Below are 18,783 nucleotides of genomic sequence, written 5' to 3' on the forward strand. Positions count from 1 at the left end.
GAAATAATTGTCTGTAGGCTGAACTAAAACAAATGTTTTTCTAGTTTTAGCTTTAAGAAGTGGAATATTGGGCAGCCCGGGTGGTTCAGCAGTTTAGCGCTGACTTCGGCCCAGAGTGTGATCCTGGAGACCCAGGATCCAGTCCTACGTTGGGGCTCCCTCCATGGAGCCTGGTTCTCCCTCTGCCTGTGGTCTCTGCCTCTCTTTCTCTGTGCCTCCCATGAATAAATAAATAAAATCTCTTTTTTAAGTAGAATATTGATTTTTTAATCCAAAAAGTAAAACTTCAAATAATGTTTTCTACGTATAAAGGACACCTAGACAAAAGATAGGTATCTAGAAACTCACGTGAATATAAGCAAACACTGTTGTGTGTGCTAAGTGCTGTCATGGGGAAAGAGAAAATGCTACATGGGAACAAGCAGGAGAGGTCATATCTGGTGGAACAAGACCCTTTGGGAGGAGGGATAGGGAGGAGGGACAAGTAAACCAAGAAAAAGGTGTGAGGAGGGAGGGAGAGAGGGTAGAGCCATAGGATGTTCACTCATTTACATATATCTTGTGCCTAACTGGCAAAGCTAGGGGCCAGGGAGATTAGCAAACAAAACAAGATCCCTCCCCTCCTGGAGAAGCCAGGGAAGAGGGAGCTCCGGGGTCTTGGAATAGAAAGAAATTCAGTGTCTAGAAGCCTGTCCCTGATGAGTTAGAAGGTGATCCCCCTAAGTTGCAGGGAGAGATGAGACTGCACTGACAGGCGCACACAAAGTCCCTACTTATGGGGTACAGGAAACCAGGAGGTTCTTAGCAAACCACGCCTTTCTTCTTCATTTTTTAACTTCTTTTTGCTTTGGGGATCAGAAGCCTATTTGTAAATCAAACATTTTAAACTTTCCTGAGGCTCAACCCCTGGAGATACGGAAGGAACTACCAACTGCTTAACCCAAAGGCCCCTGAAACCTGATTGGCCTGGCGGCAAATAAGCAGCTCATCTCTGCAGAAGCCTGAGGTCCCAGGCTGCAGAAACTGGCATGATTGTTCACAAAGGACCCCAAAGACCTGCAGGGGATGGACCTTATCTCTCAGGGTTGCTGAGCTTTGGCTGAATCTTCTGCAGATCACAGATCTTTTTAAAAGTGAAAATAGATCCTGTTTTCTAAAGACCAAATGGTGAGTGAGGAGGTTGGGGGGCAGGGGTTGGGGACAGAAGGTCTAGGACGGTAGAAAGCAGTTTGCAAACTGATGAAGGAAGAATGAAGACAGTAAAGGCTGAGGATGACAGAGTTGGAGACCCCTGCAACCCACCTTGGAGTTTACACCTCTACAGGGGCTGTGGCTTTACCCATACACAGTATTTTGTAAGAGAATAGTAGATCTGGAATTTACAAAACTCATTTTCAATTTCATAGGCTACAGCCTTCAAATAATTCCACCCCACCTCTCATGTCTAATGGAACAGGTGTGTGTATCGGGGGAAGGATTGAGAAGGATTCCCTCCAAAAGTCCTTGGGATGCTGCAAAATAGATTTAAAGAGCCATCAGCCGTCATTTCCTTCAGCGTGTACAGACTCTCTATATGTGTGTGCAACTTTGTCTGAGGTTATCGGGATATCGAAACCTCTCGCTCCTGCAAATACCATGTGGGATGATCTGGTGGCTATCTGAATATTATTTTAAAATCTCCATAGAAGAATTGCCCCTGTGTTTCATGTCAACAATTGTTGTGCCAAACTGCCTTTGACGTCCCTGGAGTTATCTGATCACCCAGATGACACTGAGCAGAGCTAGATGACTGGGAGTCAGCAGCTTAGCCCTCACATCTGCCCAAGGCCAGCAGCAGGAGTTCCAGGAGTTATATGACCTACCAAGTACATCCAGCCTACCATCTGTCATTGGCTTACCATGCCACCTTGGGTTACTGACTTCCCCATTCTGTGCCATCTGTGAAATGTGTATAATAGCACATCATGTCCTTCTGTCCCTCCTCTGTCCTCTCCTGCTCCTCCTCTCCCTCTCTCCCTCCCTTTATTCCTTCCTCCTCCTCCTCTTCCTTCTCTCTCTTTCATTCTCCCTTCCTCCCTCTCTTTGCCCCTCTGCCCTTTTCTCTCTCTCTTACAGAAGAAGATAATATGTCTGTAAAGTGCTTTGAGCTCCTTGGAGATAGAGGGTCTATAAATACAAGCTGTTATCACTGTTACCATGGAAACACAGAGAACTGTGCTCCATTGCTGCGTTTGCTGGGCATAATTCTGGCCTTCTTGCCCTGCTGCCTTCTTGAGGCTGTTAGACAATCAATGATTTTACAAAGCACTACAGCCAGGTAGGGGGCAGGGACCCAGGGCAGCACTTCTTTGCAACTCAGCTCCTCCTCACGTCATTCTTGAAAAATTGTGCTTCTATTTGCTGAAGCAGAGGATTAAGCAAAACTGGCCAGAGTCAGCTACTAATCCATCATGCCAATGACGACAGGTATAGGTACACCACCCAACCAAGGACCCAAAACTCTAACAAGGTTTGAGTTAGTTCCAGGCAAGGTTCAGGCAAGGAAGAATTCCAATGAGCTTCAGAAATAATATTACATCCATTTCCTAAATTTGCTCTGACTCCTGACTCCTCAACTTCAGAACCATGGCTAGCAAAATGTTGTGGTTAATAAGAGGGTGTGCCTTTCTGCCAGTCCATGGGCTTCTGGAAAACAGGAGCTATGTCTTTTTCATTATAGCATTTGCAAGGCCTAGTACAGGACCTGGCACATAGCATATGTGAAAAGAGATGAGTAAGTGGCTACCATTTTCTATTACACAGCTGAAAGTGCTGTTGACTAAGGCATATGCCATCAAATGTTGGCTTGGGTTCAAGTTCCATGTTTGCTTTCTGCCTCCTCACCCCCATCAGTGAGGCAATGATGCACTTCAGTGCTGCTTTCATGATTGGTCCTGGGAAAGTTGCTCTGCAGCTCAAAGTCTGATATGGGAAAGTAATGATCCTAATTGTTAACCAAACAACGGTGAAAGGTCTCGTGCCAAAGGTAAGGAGTGGAAGCCTTGGGAAAGGTCATTAATCTTTGGAGGCAATGCTATGATCTCACAGGCAGTTTTCCAGCCTCAGATGAGCAAAGGCAAGGAAATCAGAATGGGATTTTAAGTCCAATAAATCCAAGAATTCAGTGCAAGAGCCTTGCTACTTACCAACCTCCCTGAGCCTCAAGACTTCCACCTGTAAAATTAGAATAATAGCACTTACCACGGGGTTGAGGTGATGGTTAAAGGAACTAAATATGTAAACTCGTAGGTCAGTGGCTGGCACCAGTCAATGATTAACATATGTTCATTCCGTTCCATTAGTTTGTTAATACGCGTGAAGAAAGTGGAATATTTTGAATAATGCATTTACTAGTTGATTCCAAAGGCCAGGCACTGGCCTTTCAGAGCCCACCAAGATGGGGCATGTGACAATCCTGCCTTTGATAGCAGGGGTGCAGAATTTAAGGGAAGAAAGAAAATACCCTGGTGCACACAGGGAGCCCAACAGAACAGCTACATAATTTACAGGGTCCAGTGCAAATTGAAAATGCAGAGCCACTTGCGTAAAAATTATTAAAAATTTCAAGGGGGCAATAGCAGACCATTAAACCCTGTGTGACTGCACAGGCCCCACCCCACAAAGCCAGCCCCGGAGCCAGGGGCAGATAGAAGCTTCATGATATTACCAAATGCTGCTTTTGTCGTCGCTGTGGGTCTCATGCAGTCCAGAGGGCTGAATGGTTTCCACAAACTCCTTGGATACACTGAATTCATCTTCTGAGCTAAACCTAAGCTGTAGTAAAGGTCATTCCAGAAGGGAAAAGCCCATAAAAACAACAAAACTCTTTGGGAGCCGTTAATGATTGCATACGATGTGTTCCAAGGTTCAGAATGTTCTCGTATCCTTATTCACGGGAATATGGAGGGGAGGTCAAATTATAAAGCATATGAAAGACATTCACCATTTATTCAACTGCTATCTAATAAGCCCCTGCTGTATACGACACATGGTGCTTGGCCATGTTAGGGAAACAGGGAGTGATTATCTTTATGAGGTCTAAAGTCCCTTTCAGTTCTAACATTTGAGGATTCCTTGACAAAGACCTGGCACCTACCTTTAAGAAACTTAAGTCTAGTGCAAAAACAAAATGAACTTGAAATTACTCTGTATAGAATGCTTTCAAATGGAGTATTTAAAATCTATCATTTATATTTATATATATATATGTGCTCCTACCTGCTAGGATTTTTATACAGTCATTCACCTAGATTTTCACTGAGCCCTTCAAAGATTGGGAGCACTGTGTTTCCTTTTGTTTTTTAAATCTGGTCATAAAACCAAGTCACAGGGAAGACAATGGATTCTCCAAGAGTCAAATAATAAGATTGTAGCAGAACATACATCCTTGAGATGAATTACTGAGTCCGTTCTGAGTGGTTCCCATTCTTCTCCACTCTGTCCACCGATAAAGAATGCGATTAAAATGGGCCGTACTCCTTTCCTTGTTGCTGACGTACAACCCTTCATGGAAGACTCTTCACATGAATGCGTTGAAGCCAATTCTGAACACAGGATTTAAAACCCCGACGAATCTTATTCAGATTCTACCTCCACCACTTGTTAGTTATCAGGGATCTTACTTAATCTTCCAACACCTCAGTTTTCTCATAGACTTCAATATTAATTCCTCTCCAGTTTCTTTGAGGACTAAAAGCATCTAGCAGGGCCTGGTACACAATGTCCATTCATCCACTGCTGAGCCCACTCCCAACCCTCCACTCTCCATTCCTTCTCCAGAGCCCACTGTGAACAGAAGGCCAGGGACTGTCATGGTTCCCTTACTTCTCTGAAAAATGTGGCCTCTGGAAGGGTGGAATGGCAAACCACCAGAGGCAGAGCCAAGGGACCCAGGGTGGATAAGACAAAAGACAGGTGTTGAGCTGCTTAAATCTAGCACTAACTGAGTATTCAACTTTACATGTGTGAAATGTCATTGCAAGCTTCCTGTAGTTATGCTGAGTTTATTATAACCCTGCACTGGACACACTGCTGTGCAATCTGTGCAATCACGGTGTTTATTTGCCCCAGGCATGCGAAGAGCAGGGTGGAACAGTCACCTTAAAAGCAGGAAAAGATGGAAACAAGGTGGAGAGAGGAGAGACCCAAAAGTTCTACCTCTTCTTTAGGAAATGGAAGCCCTTAGTTGGTAGACCCATCAGCCATTTTAAATGAGAGATTTACACCAAAGGAAGAGGGGCACCTGGGTAGCTCAGTCAGTTAAGCATCTGCCTACAGCTCAGGTCATGATTCCAGGGTCCTGGGATCGAGCCCATGTCAGGCTCCCAGCTCAGCATGGAACCTGCTTCTCCCTCTCCTCCTCCTTGTTCTCTCTCCTGCTATCTTTCTCAAATAAATACGTAAAATCTTTTCTAAAAATAAATAAAAAAATAAAACTAAAGGAAGAAAAAAAGGCATTTCTCTCCCCAGACTGCTACCCAGAAATTAGGATACAGAGACACTTCTATAAATGCCAGGACCCTGCTTGGGCGTTATGTGCAAAGAGTGACAAAAATCCCTAATAAACCAGGGCTAATAGCCAAATGGGCCTAAAACCTCCTCATTGCTAGAGATTCACAGGTAATGAGAAAGCACTGAGCCCCAAGAGACCCGAGTGCATGTGCACAGCAGAACAGAACTCAGAGGGGAATGGATGCAGGACATGGGAATTCTGATGGCCCAGGTCACACCGGCAAAGATGCGGAAAGAGACTGAATGCTGCCAAAGCCCACTTAGTACATTTCCTGGTTTTGCCTGGGCTCAAGGCTCTCAGTGGAGGCAAGAAAGGCTGTTCAGGACAGCACAGAACTGTCGCACGGGGGAGGAGCTTCCTCTCATCTCACCTTGACAGCCATCCTTGTGGTCACAACCGCTCAACCCTCCTCAATGTCTGTGTTTTGGGCTTCTTCTGAGCCCACCACCTGCAACATAACGTTTATTTCAACCTTCACTAAGGTCTGAGGGATTTTAGGTACACTGCTCCAATGCGGAGCATTTGGTACCAAAGAATATTTTCTCACTCAAGCTAATTCAAAAGAGGGGGCTTTTAATCTGAAGATCCAGAAATTTCCTGGGAATCCAAGGACGGGCTGCATGGGGCCGCTGGCCCCGTGAGAAGCAGAACTGAGAAGCTGTTGAGAGCTCTGGCTGGGGTTATTAACTGCCTCCCAGGGCTCACTCCTCCTTTCTTCTGCTTCTCAGCAATAGAGCCCTCTATGCCGTATGTGAGCACATGGCTGTGCCGCAGCCTGCCTCACAGCTGGGGATGACAACACGAGTAATCGGGTATAAATGGAAGTGAGATGTATAAATTTGGCATCATCTTCTTAAAGTCAAACCACTTGTCCTGGATTTTTCTCCTTGCAGTAAGATGGAATGCAGACATGGTATTGACTCAGCCTCCATCAGGCAAAGAAGGACAACACTGTAGAGAATGCCAAAATGACACAATGGAAGAACAAAGGTTCCCTAGATAACTTCACGCAGCAGAACCACCTTGCCAGCCTGGACCGTTCATCTGCAGGCTGTTACAGAAGCAAGAAATAACTGCTCCTTTTCTGAGCCACTTTATTTTTGGGTGGCTCTGACAGTGGTTTGGCTTGCATCTTTACTAACACAAGGATTGAGCGCTAGCCTATAGGCGGAGCTTCCCAGGGTCCATGCCACCCTGGTCTGCTCTGCCACAGCCAGGTGGGAGCGACACTGTCTTCATCGGTTCGGGCTGCTATCACAAAATACCATAGACTGGGTTAGAGAACAGCCATTTATTTGCTCACAGTTCTGAAAGCAGGAAGTCTGAGATCAGGGCACCAGCATGATTGGGTAATTGGAGAGGGCCCTTTTCCTGGCATGCAGTCTTGCTGTGTCTCCAGGTGGCTGAGAGACAATGCTCATCTAATCCTAATCATCTCTCCTGGAGGCCCCATCTCCTAACACTATCACATGGCTGGGGGTGGGGGGGTAGGGGCAGGGCTTCAGCATATGAAGTGGAGGGGTGGTACCCAAACGTGCATCCATGGCGGGCACCATGATCAAAACAGAGCAGTGTAGGCAGTACTCATAGCACACATCTGCCAACCATGCAGTGGGTCCAGTTAGCTGAATAAGTATATGAACTCACAATCTGAAAGTTCTTTCTCTGAGGATTAGGGTCATAATCTAAAATCTCCAATGGATTATGTTTTCTAGGCACAAATCACCTGTTCCTAGACACCAGGTACTGAGGTCATCTGTAGTCACAGCACAGGAGAGTTGTACATGTCCCAGCAGCTCTGGTCCTCAGACTTCAGCACACATCACAATCAGCGAAGGAGCTGTTCACACGAATTACTGACTCAGCAGGTTTGCAGTGGGGCCTGAGTATTTACATGTCTAACGAGTTCCCAGGTGACACTGCTGCTGCTGGATGGGAGATCACACTTTGAGATCTGCTCAGGCACAGTATCTGCCTACTGTTCCACGTGTTGTATAGCAGACACACAACTCACTAGCATATGTCACAAAGTCCTACGGCCAGATGCCAATAGAAACACTAAGCACCCTACTATTTCAGTATATCAAAAGGCAAGGATGCATTTCCACACAGTGACTTGGTAAGTAAACAAATACATTCTTTATTCAACAAATTTTATTAAGTGTCGAAATTTTATTTTGTGTCAGGCCCTGGAGCCAGCAGTGACAAAGCAGACAAAAAAATCCCCAGCTCCTGTGGTGCTTACACACATGTTCTAAGCCCTTAACAATAATTATCTCAAATTCCCACAAAGACAGTAAAACATAGATGTCATTAGTCCCATTTTAAAGATGAGAAAGTGGAGCCACACAGAATTAAGTATGCACCAGCCAGCTGTGTCTCCACAACCCATGGACTTTCCATCACACCACAATGAATATATTTGGCTAATGCTACAAAGGGACTTTTAGCAGAAATACCCTATATTGTGTCAGCAAAGGATTTCTTTTTCATTTACCATGAGCTGGAAAGATCCCTGAAGGTATTAGGAACCTTCCAGGGTCACCAAGGGCTGAGACAGGAGGACTGCAGGCAGACAGTTTTCCTGACTCTTGACCATAGCCTGTGGTCTGCATCACATGGCCTGGTGTGGCCGCAGTACACTTCTCTGGGTTCAGAAGTTTACTTTAAACACCAACATTACACTAAGACTAGCGGGTGCCTGCTTAATACTGGAGACCCTTCTTTCTTCCAATCATTTATTATTTCTCAAAACATCTGTGAGCTGAACACTGTGCCGGGGACTGTGGAGAACTGAGGGAGGACATCCCTGCTCTCAAGGAGCCTGTAAAGCAGGATAGCAACTTCTGCCTAGCCATCCTCTGGCTACTGCATTGGGGTCCTCTTTGGGGACAGTAATTTTTGCCTTATGTTTTACAGTTTGACCTTTTTATCTTTATTCATAATTTCAATTCATACATCAGTTTGTGCTGGGTTTTCATTTGTTCCTTTGTTTTTGTTTCTGGTTAGTAGAGGTATTAATATAAAGGAGTTGAGGGTGTCTGGCTGGCTCAGTCAGTACCAGGTGCATGCAACTCTTGATCTCAGGGTTGGGCGTTCAAGCCCCACAGTGGGTGTAGAAATCACTTGAAAAAAATTTTTTTTAATTTTATTTACTTATTCATGAGAGACACAGAGAGAGAGAGAGAGAGAGAGAGGCAGAGACATAGACAGAGGAGAAGCAGGCTCCACATAGGCAGCCTGATGCGGGACTTGACTCCAGGATCATGCCCTGAGCCAAAGGCAGATGCTCATCCGTTGAACCCCCAGGTGCCCCGAAAATTTATTTAAAAATCTAGAAAATATAAATATAGGAGTTGGATATTTGGTGAGACAATATCATGATGTGTTTTTTTAAGAGACAAGACAGTGATCATCCAAGATCTTGGGGAAATATTAAAAAGAGGATGTGGGTCCTAAGGCAATGGAAGAAAAAAATCCGTGGAAGGTAAAGAATCTATGATCCTTAAAAAAGCTATAAGCCTACCCTCGAGTAGGGAGGGGAGAAAAGAGAATCTTAAAAGAGGAAGAGGAAATCTGTGAAGCAAAAAGAGCAGCTGAATGGGGAAGAAAGAGCAACAAAAACAGTGAGTAGAGCTCTTGCTGGAAGGGCTTTCCCATCATTAGTCAAACGGCATGTTTAGCCCTCACTGAGTGTGGCTGACCGGCTGCATTGTCAACTTCAGGGCACGGTATTATACTCCAGGGTTTCTTTTAAAGAAGACAAGGATTTAAACAGCTTGAAGGTTTGGACATGTTTAGTAGGTGAATACATGCTGTATTAAGTTTGGGGGCTTGAAATCAGACCCAGGTTGCATGGAGGACTCAGTTCCTGATTTAGAAGGCTTAACCAGAAAGTCAAGTCACCACCCACCTGGGGCTGGAGGGCCACAGGGAGGGAGGAATATAACAATCAAGTCTTTGTGCACTTCTTAAAAGCCCTCTGTGTAAAGGTGCTATTGTGAACACGCATTGTTTTATTTCCACATAACCTTGACTATGTAAGCTCAATGAACAGCTGTCTCCATAAATTTTCTGGGCTCTAGGTTTCTTCTCCAAATTTGAGCATTCTGAGATAGTTCTTGAATACAACAGCCTTAACCTAGGGGCATATTCTTGTGGCCGGCATGTGGGTCTTAATAACACTGATGCCCTGCTGTCTCCCCAAACTTCTCACACACCCTATATTGGGGCTTCTCAAACGTTATGGTGCTTAGCAATTACCCAGGAAGCTCATTCACATGCAGATTCTTGGGCCCTACCCAGATCCTGATTCAGTAGGGCTGGGATAGAGCTCAGAAAGTTGTATTTAAAAGGACCTCACCTGATAAGTCTGATGCAGAGGGTTCATGGTCAACATATTGTGAAATTCTATGTAGTCATATTAGGGTTAGAAACAGATGTGCTGGGAGGGGGACACACATTTCACAACTCAGCTAAATTTATTGAGTGTGTACTATGTGCCTCTCACTGTGCTAGGTATAGGGGATACCATGGCAGACAAAGTCTGTTCTCATGAAATTATAATTTAAGTAAATAATTGCACAAATCAGTGTAGAGCTACAACTATGAAAAAAGACATAAAGAAGGGATATGGGCAGCCCTGGTGGCTCAGCGGTTTAGTGCCGCCTTCAGCCCGGGGCATGATCCTGGAGACCTGGGATTGAGTCCCACGTCAGGCTCCCTGCATGGAGCCTGCTTCTCCCTCTGCCTGTGTCTCTGCCTCTCTCTTTCTCTCTCTGTGTCTCTCATGAATAAATAAATAAAATTTTAAAAAAAAAAAAGGAGAAGAAGAAGAAGAGATACACAATACCATGAAAACTTGTGACTGAGACATTTTCCCTAACCCCACACATCAGGGAACTCTTCTTCTGAAGGCTCACTAGGTCATCTGGACAAGAGGAGAGAGATGAACATTCCAGACACAGAGGAAATAGCACGTATGAAGCCCTCATGGCCAGAGAGGGGGCTTACAGAGTATGAGGAACTGCCAGAAGCTACCCAGTGGATTCAGTATGTAGTTGGCCAAGCCCAATCAGACTTCCACACTCTAATGTTGCATCTTTCTGGAAGTCTGATGAAATTGAAGAATTATTGATTTGCAAAAAGTAGCTCTTATTTACAACTAACTGTGAGCTGCTCTAAGATCCATGGTCAGTTAAAACTGGCAGGGCAGCTGGCATGTGGGTCTGGGTAAATCACACACCCTGTGCCACCAGAGCCCATAGGAAGATAAGGCAACAGCTGCCTAAATCCCACAAGCCCCCAGAGAGGCTGACAGAGATTGAGTCCATTGTTGCCACAGGAAGTAGAGAAAGGTGGTGGGCAGACATCAGCAGAACCAGCCCTTGCCGAAAGGGCAGACCAGACTGCTGCCGTGCCACTAGATGCATCTATTTTTTGCAGACTCTTTTCAAGACTTTTTCTAGCTCTGTTCCCTTGCTCCATCCAGAGCCATCTTCTCTGACCCTAGTGGCCTGGATTTTTCTAATGGTTCACTTGTACGGTGACTTCATCTTTGTTAGCACAAAAGAAAGACATTTGATGTTCTCATTGGACAATCAAATGTTAGTTGAGGGGACCCCTCTCAGGATTTGCATTTTGAAAAAGCCCTGGATGACAGTAACTCGAAAGAACAAATCAGTATGTGTCAAATTTCCCTGCATCATTATGGCAGACCGGGACAGACCCTCTAACTTTCAGCTGGGAACATGGTACCCAAAATAAAGGCTCTATTTCTCAGCTCCCCATATAGCTAAGTGTTGCCTTCAGGCCAAGTTCTAACCAATGAAATGGGAGCAGACAGTTCCTACGATGGATGTTTCCATAAAGGACAGTTGGTATTTAGGTGTTTCCTCTTTTTATTTTTCTTCCAGCCTGGCTGGGATGACTGATATTCTAGGCATTACCTTGGGCCATGAGAGCAAGAGCCACAGGGAACAGATGGCCAAATGAGCTGGAAGGGGCCTCAGGATGTGTGGGATAAAGCCATTGTCCCTTTCCTAGACACCCTTCCTCCAGACTTGTAAGAGGGAAATAAATCCTATATTGTTGGAGCCATTGTTAATTTTGGGTTTCTGTTATAGCCAAAGCGAAGTTTAACTATAAAACCATCACAGTGATCTTTCTTTCTTGCCTGTTTTTCTTTTTCAATGGAGGATCACAGTGCGATTTCTTCTTGGGGTCCATCAAATATAGGCAACAATATCCTCCATCTTCATGTGAGGCTGCTTCTTCAGGTCAGCCCAGGATGGGTCACAAGATGGGAGATGAACATGGGCTGGAAGCCAGCCCTGCCACAAGTTTGCCAGCCAGTTTCCCTGGCTGGGCTTCTACCTCCTCATCTGGGAAACAGCCTCCAGGGTCTCCTACAACCCTGTAGTTTCTAAGACCAGGCATGTTCAGCTTCACCCGACATTGGGCCCATTCTGCAGGTCAAAATAAATTATTATTGGATGAAGAGTTCTCATCTTACCAACAGGTTGTGTCTTGAAAATCTACACAGTGCTTGTTTGGAACTTGGCAACACATTTCTCCATGGGCCGATAACATGAAGGTCAGGTTCCCCAGCAAATTCCAAAAAAAATAATCAACCTGCAGTTAAGCTATAGTGCTGAGGGACTCCTAGAACAAAACAATATATAAAAGATTGGGGTGTGGGTGGCGGGGAATGTGCTCGATTTCCAATGGGAGACGGGGTCAGAAACACCTTCCTCTCCACCCTTCGCAGAGAAGGGGACATCTCCCTTGGCCCTGCGTTCTGATGGGTAGAATAATCACTTCCACAAAGGGCACTTCCCTTTCATGTCTAAATGCATATGAAAGCTAAAAAAATGAGAGAGACTCAGTAGGTGTCAATTATCCTATGAGACTGTTAACTGGCTTTCTTCAGTTTAAAGCTGATATCATGCAAAAATTTGCCCTGTGGGCACAAGAGAGGCACTTTCTGAATTTGGTCAAATTCTCTTAGGCAAACATTACGCAGAAGGCCTGGGAGAGGTAAAGTGGAGAAGGATGCTCTTTAGGGCAGTGGTGCTTTACAGTTAAGTCTGACTTGTCTTTTTGCTGCAGTGTTGGAGGAGGTCATTAGGAAGATGTGACCATTGGTTGACCTGTGGGCTCAAAGGCTCCTTACCCCCACCCCTGTCCTTAGAATGTGGGTTCCACTTGCCTTTTGTGTTCCCAGAGGCTGCTCTAAAGATACAGCCTTGAGATACTGATGTGCTGTTGAGAAAACCTGCACAGTATATATGCCCGAACTCTACAGAAGTTAAGGCCTCTATAGAAACTTTTAAGATGTGTTGGGTGGGTGTGGGGATCCACCCATCTTGCTGCTGCCCAACATAAGCCTCATATATGAGTTCTCTTGCTTTTTAAAACTGCCACCTACCAACCGGAAGTGGCTGCCTTTTCCTTCCCTGTTCTATGCTTAAGAGGGATGGTCTCAGATTACACCTGGGAGGACCCCAAGGAGCTTGAAACCAACACAGGGCAGCTTAGAGTCTAGGCATCCTGTTCAACCTAGGGAGCCAGTGGTGGAGAAGCAGCTGGGTGCAGAGCAGGTTTTATCTGCTGGGTATGAACGTGGGGGTGTCGGGGATGATGTTATAGCTCTCTGAGGAACTCTGATCTGCTTTAGTCTAGTTCCTCCTTTGGAAGGAGCAGGTTAGAGCCTGTACCTTTCAGATGTATCTTTGCTCTATTAAAACGTCTTTATCACAATCAAAGGTGTTCCCTAAACTGACCCAGACTAATCAGAGCCCACCCTTCTCTGCCTTTGCACCAGCTGCCCCACCTGCCCTACCCCTCCCCTGGCTTTCTGCCCTTGGGCTAACTCCTTCTGTGCAGCTGTCACCACCTGCAGGAAGCCTTCCCCACTCACCACAGGGGTGTGGGGGGAGGGGAGGTCCTGCTCCAAGCACTCTCCTAGCACCCCTGGCAAATATCATGCTGTCCCCACAGGAGAGAAGAAGCTGCTTGGCCACATGGACTCTCTGGTGACCAGCAAAGTGACCCAGTATGCAGTTAGATCCCTCAGTGTTCAGCAAATGAGCAAACAAAGGCGCCTTCCACTTAGCTCCTTCACAAAGTGTTATTGAAATCCTGTTGAGGGCTCACCCCCTCCAGAAGGGCTATCTCTCTTCACTAAATTCTCACAGCATCTCTTGCTTGTGATACCACCTTGCATTGTTGTTCACGCATTCCTGTGGAGCTTGCCTTACCAATTGTCTGCTGCCAAAGGACCCTATGTTCTATGTTTGGAATTCCCTCAGTTCCTAAGGCAACGTTAGACACACAGTAGGCCATCAACGAATGATGGATGGATAAGTACATGGACCCAACAGGCTTCTTTAAATAGTGCCCCAATGAAGACTACTTGCATTATCTTGGGGGAACTTTTAACATATAAAACAAAGAGCCTTACATAATTGCACCTACTAGGTGCCAGGAGCTCTGCTAGGACTTTTTCTGTGTGTACATCTTTTTTTTTTTTTTTAAGATTTTATTTATTTATTCATGAGAGACACACACAGAGAGAGAGAGAGGCAGAGACACAGGCAGAGGGAGAAGCAGGCTCCATGCAGGGAGCCTGACATGGGACTCGATCCCGGGTCTTCAGGATCATACCTCTGGCTGAAGGCGGCGCTAAACCGCTGGGCCACCGGGGCTGCCCTTCTTCTTCTTCTTTTTTTTTTTTTTTTTAAGATTTTTATTTATTTATTCATGAGAGACAGAGAGAGAGGCAGACACATAGACAGAGGGAGAAGCAGGCTCCTCATAGGGAGGCTGATGTGGGACTCAATCCCTGGACCCGGGATCATGCCTTGAGTCGAAGGCAGATGCTCAACCACTGAGCTACCCAGGCGTCCCATATACATCTCTCTAAAGAGGAAGTTAGGTCTTGTGGTTCTGAGCCTGGGCTCTGGAGCCAGGCTGCCAGATCTAAATGTGGCTTTCCTTCTTGATAGCCTTAGGGATTTAATCTCTATAATATGTACTTTCCTCACTTGTAAAATGAAGATAATATTAATAGGATTAGTATTAGGCAAGGTTCTTCAGAGAAACAGAACCAATAGGATTAGATAGATAGAAAGATAGAGATATACAGATACAAATGAGGAGATTTATTATAGAAATTATCATACATGGAGACCAAGAAGTCCCATGATCTGCCACCAGCAAGCTGGAGACCCAGGAAAGCCAGTAGTTATAATTTAGACCAAAGCCTGAAAGTTAGGCTTATGGTGTAAATTGTGGTCTAGTCTGAAAGCCTAAGAATCAGGAATGCCAGTGTCTGAGGGGAGAAGATGGATGTCCTAGCTTGGGGGAGGAGGGGGAAGAGGAGAAGGAGGAAGGGAGAGAGAATTTGCCCTTCCTCTGCCTTTTTGTTCTATTCAGTGGATTGTCCCTCAGTGGCCTGGGTGATACCTACACACATTGTTGAGACCTACTCTTTTTATTCAGTCTACAGATTCCAATGCTAATCCGTTGCTGAGATATCCTCACAGGCTTATCCAGAACTATGTTTTACCAAACATCTGGGCACCCTTTAGCCCAATCAAATTGACACATAAAATTAGCCATTACAAGGACTGTTGTTAAAAAGTAATCTAAAGTAGAAAACAAACAAACGAAAGGTAATCCATATTAAATACTTGGTCTGGTGTCTGCCTTGGAGTGTTTGATAAATGCAGTTATTGTGCGTCAGTCAGGGTAGCTTATACCATCATGATGGAAGGTCTCAAGGGAGCAAGAGCTCTTGGGGAAGCCAGGGCTCAGTGACCCTGGTCTCCTTGCCATTCTTCTCATTTGTGTCCTTGGTGACGTCACCGTGAGGAAAGGTACAACCAATGACCTTGAGAACCAGGAAGTTGAGGACCCCCAGTGGGTGGTGCCATTCCACATGACCATACAGGAGGCCACCTTGTACTCTGGATGCATTTCATACATTTCTGGAAAGGGGCCTGGAGGGCAAGCCTTGGCTGCAATGCCATGTAGCCTGTAGATATGAAAGGCTGCTGCCACTTATTAAAACAAGAAAAAATAAAACATACTGTTAGCTAGCTAGGAGACAGTTTGCTTAAAGGAATCGCTCCTTGACAGCATAAAATCTTCTCATTACTCTGTGTAGAGAGAGTATAAATTAAGTTGTGATCCAACTTATGTACTTTTTTCCCTCTTTTTCCTTCTTTCTTTCTTTGCATTTTCCTGCCTCCCAGTTCCTCTTCAAGGTAAAATAACTGCAAAGCAGTCTTTTTTCATTTTTTCCCTTTGGCTTGAATGCTACAAACTAGCCACATTAAAATGCAGTATTTCTAGACTGATGCGAAAAGGTACAGTGCCTCAGAAAAAAAAGTTGGCAATTTTTGTAGGGTGTATAAGGTTCTTTGTTCTATGTGTTTGTTTGCCTACCTGTCTGCCTGCCTGCGTGTGTCTGTCTCTTACCAGCCAACAGCTTGACAGCCATTTTAACTGACATGACACTGTCTTCCGTGTCCCAGCCACACTGAAGGGAGGAATCTGGACCAATATGGTTGATGCTGAGGCTTCCCAACAAACTCTGACCTGTGAACAAGAGACCTGTGCTAACCTGACTCTCTCAGCCTAGATCAAGATGAAAAGCGAAGCAAGCCATTGCCCATGGGCGATGGGATAGGAGCTGAGAGACCAAGACAAATGAGGGACCATGAAAGCCTGAGCCAGCTGACCTGCTCACGGGCCAAAGATGGGCATTAGGGGCAGCTGAGAAAGTCAGGGGTGGCGAGGAGGAAGAAGTGGAACACAGAGGCTGCTGAGTAAGTTGCTGCAACAGGCGAATGCTAGAAGAGAGATCTGCAGACCCAGGAGCCCAGCACCCCCCTTGGCCCCAAGCCCTTCGAGGAAAGTGTCCATGGCACTTTGCCCTGGAGCCCATGGACTGGTGTCCTCCTTCTCTGATTGCTGTATGTGTATCTCTATTCCTTCCTTGAGCTAGACTTTAGGGGGAGGAAGGTGTCCCTGGTTTTTGCAAATGCAGAAGCTTTTTCATTTATCTGGCTTCAGTGTTCAAGAGCCCTTGGTTCAAGAAAACCTTGAAGGCATAGTGTTAAGAGAACTGTAAGTGATAAAAATGATAGTGTCTGGACCACACGCACAAATGATCTCCACTGGACTCTCCTTAGAACCAGGTTCTCCTTAGAACCTTTATAAAAAGGACATTGACAAATGGAAAAATGTTCAGAGGATGGGAGCCACTGCAGTGAGGGGGTTAGAAAAAATAAAACCACATACAGGGACTAAAGAAACTGGGGGTTTTATGCTTTGAAGGGTATAAATTAAGTAGGCAGTAGGATGTCTCAGTATTTGTAGAGTGGACACACGGAAGATGCACCAGATCTGTACTGTGCTCTCTTCAGGTGAGAACCAGGATTGCACAGATGTTACAAGGAGTTCAATTTTAGCTCAGGGCTTCCCAACAATGCATTGTTCCACTGCAAGAACTAGAGACTAGTCGACTTTGTCCTAGGAGATGGGACTTTAGACTGGAGGACCTCTGACATTATCGGCAGCACGATACACAATGAGTTTATCCACAATGATGACCCATTATCTCCAGACCCTCGACTAAGGCTGCAGAAAGATGTTGAAAATTAAGCAGATTATAAAACAGATACTCCTTTTCATCTCTGGAGGACTTCAAGTTGTCCAGCAAGAAAGGGATGATAAAATGCCCTAGATTCTCATCTCATCTAAATCTGTCCCAAGGCCTGACAGCAGAATGATGTCATGGGAGTTCCCCTCACTGAGCTTAGCCTCTCAGAGGAGTGTCCACTTGTCACCTTTAAAGCAGATGGAAAATTCTGGCACGATATTTTATTTTGTAAAGCCTAGAGCATGTGCTGGTTGGAACTAGACATTTTTCCAAGGATAAAGCAAATTCAACCTCTTACCAGGGAAGTACAAAGGAGCAGACTGGCTGGTTCCAAAGGCTCTGACAAGAGTTTGTGCACCTATTGGCCTTCACTCCTATAACCCCCAAGTTGTGAATACTCACAGAAATCATATACTTCTGTGGTCTTGCTAGAACAATCAAAACAAAAATCATCCTCTGTGCGTCCACTTCTGTCTACTGCAGTCACTTCCATATGCCTTATAACAATGTGGTAAAGGACAGGGGTAGTGGAGAGAAATCCCAGCATGTCTCGCCAAACCATGGATGCTTTCTGGACTCACCAGCTTCCTGACTTACAAGTTAGGAATGGTGTAAGAGATAGCAATTTCTGGAAATCTGCCAGTCAGGACCTGGTGGTCAAGATGACAAACAGGTAACCTGTGACTGTCCCTCTTGGCAGGTAGAGTTCATCTTACCAAGTAGGTCTTGCTTTAAAAATAAATAAATAAATAAAAAGATCCTTTTTTCCTCATTGTCCTACTGTGTCCTTACGCAGGACAAGAACTCTGTCCCAGACCCAGTGAAACAGAAAAGTGACAGAATGACTTTAAATGAAAAAGGGGGCTACTTCTATGTTTCCCCATAGAGGGTCTCTGGTTTCTTTAAGAAACCAGAACCATTCCAGAGAATGATTTTTTTTTTTTTAAATCACTCAGGGGCCATTGTGAAGCACAGAATGACACCCTGCGGAGCCCTTAGGCTTCTCTGATGGTTGGATGGTTAGGACTCTCAGTCAGCCCAGGCCGAGGTAGGTGCTCCCCTCATCCCTGCCCCCCAGCATCACGCATCCCGCCACCATGAATGGCCCAACGTGATCCCCGGCCCCCACTCCTCTCCCGCTGCCCTCCCTGCCCCCCTTGCAGAGCACTGCATTCTGACCGCTTTCCACCACAAACAGAGCCTGCCATTGAGCCATTTTCCCCAACACTGCACACAGTTTCTGCTGCCAAGATGAGTCACCATGCAACACGTACCCTCAGCCCCCTCCACTCCGTACTTAAAATACTCTGGGGCTGGCCGAACAGAACCCCGCTGGGCGTGAGCGCGTGTGTCAACGTGGGGACCGGCAGTGCAGCCTTCGGAGCCGCTGCAGAGCACAGGGCATTGTGCTTGGCCCCGGGGTTCTGAGAGCCAACTGCCTGGGAGGGGGTCAGTTTTTCAGATCTGCATCTTGCTCACGTAGCCTGCCAAACTGCACCCTCTCTTTCAGGCAGGTGAACCTCCATTTTAGCCTCTCTGATCTTGAGCAGAGGGAGCTGAC

Source organism: Canis lupus, chromosome 6 (assembly GCF_048164855.1).
Source record: "Canis lupus baileyi chromosome 6, mCanLup2.hap1, whole genome shotgun sequence".
Lineage (NCBI taxonomy): Eukaryota > Metazoa > Chordata > Mammalia > Carnivora > Canidae > Canis > Canis lupus.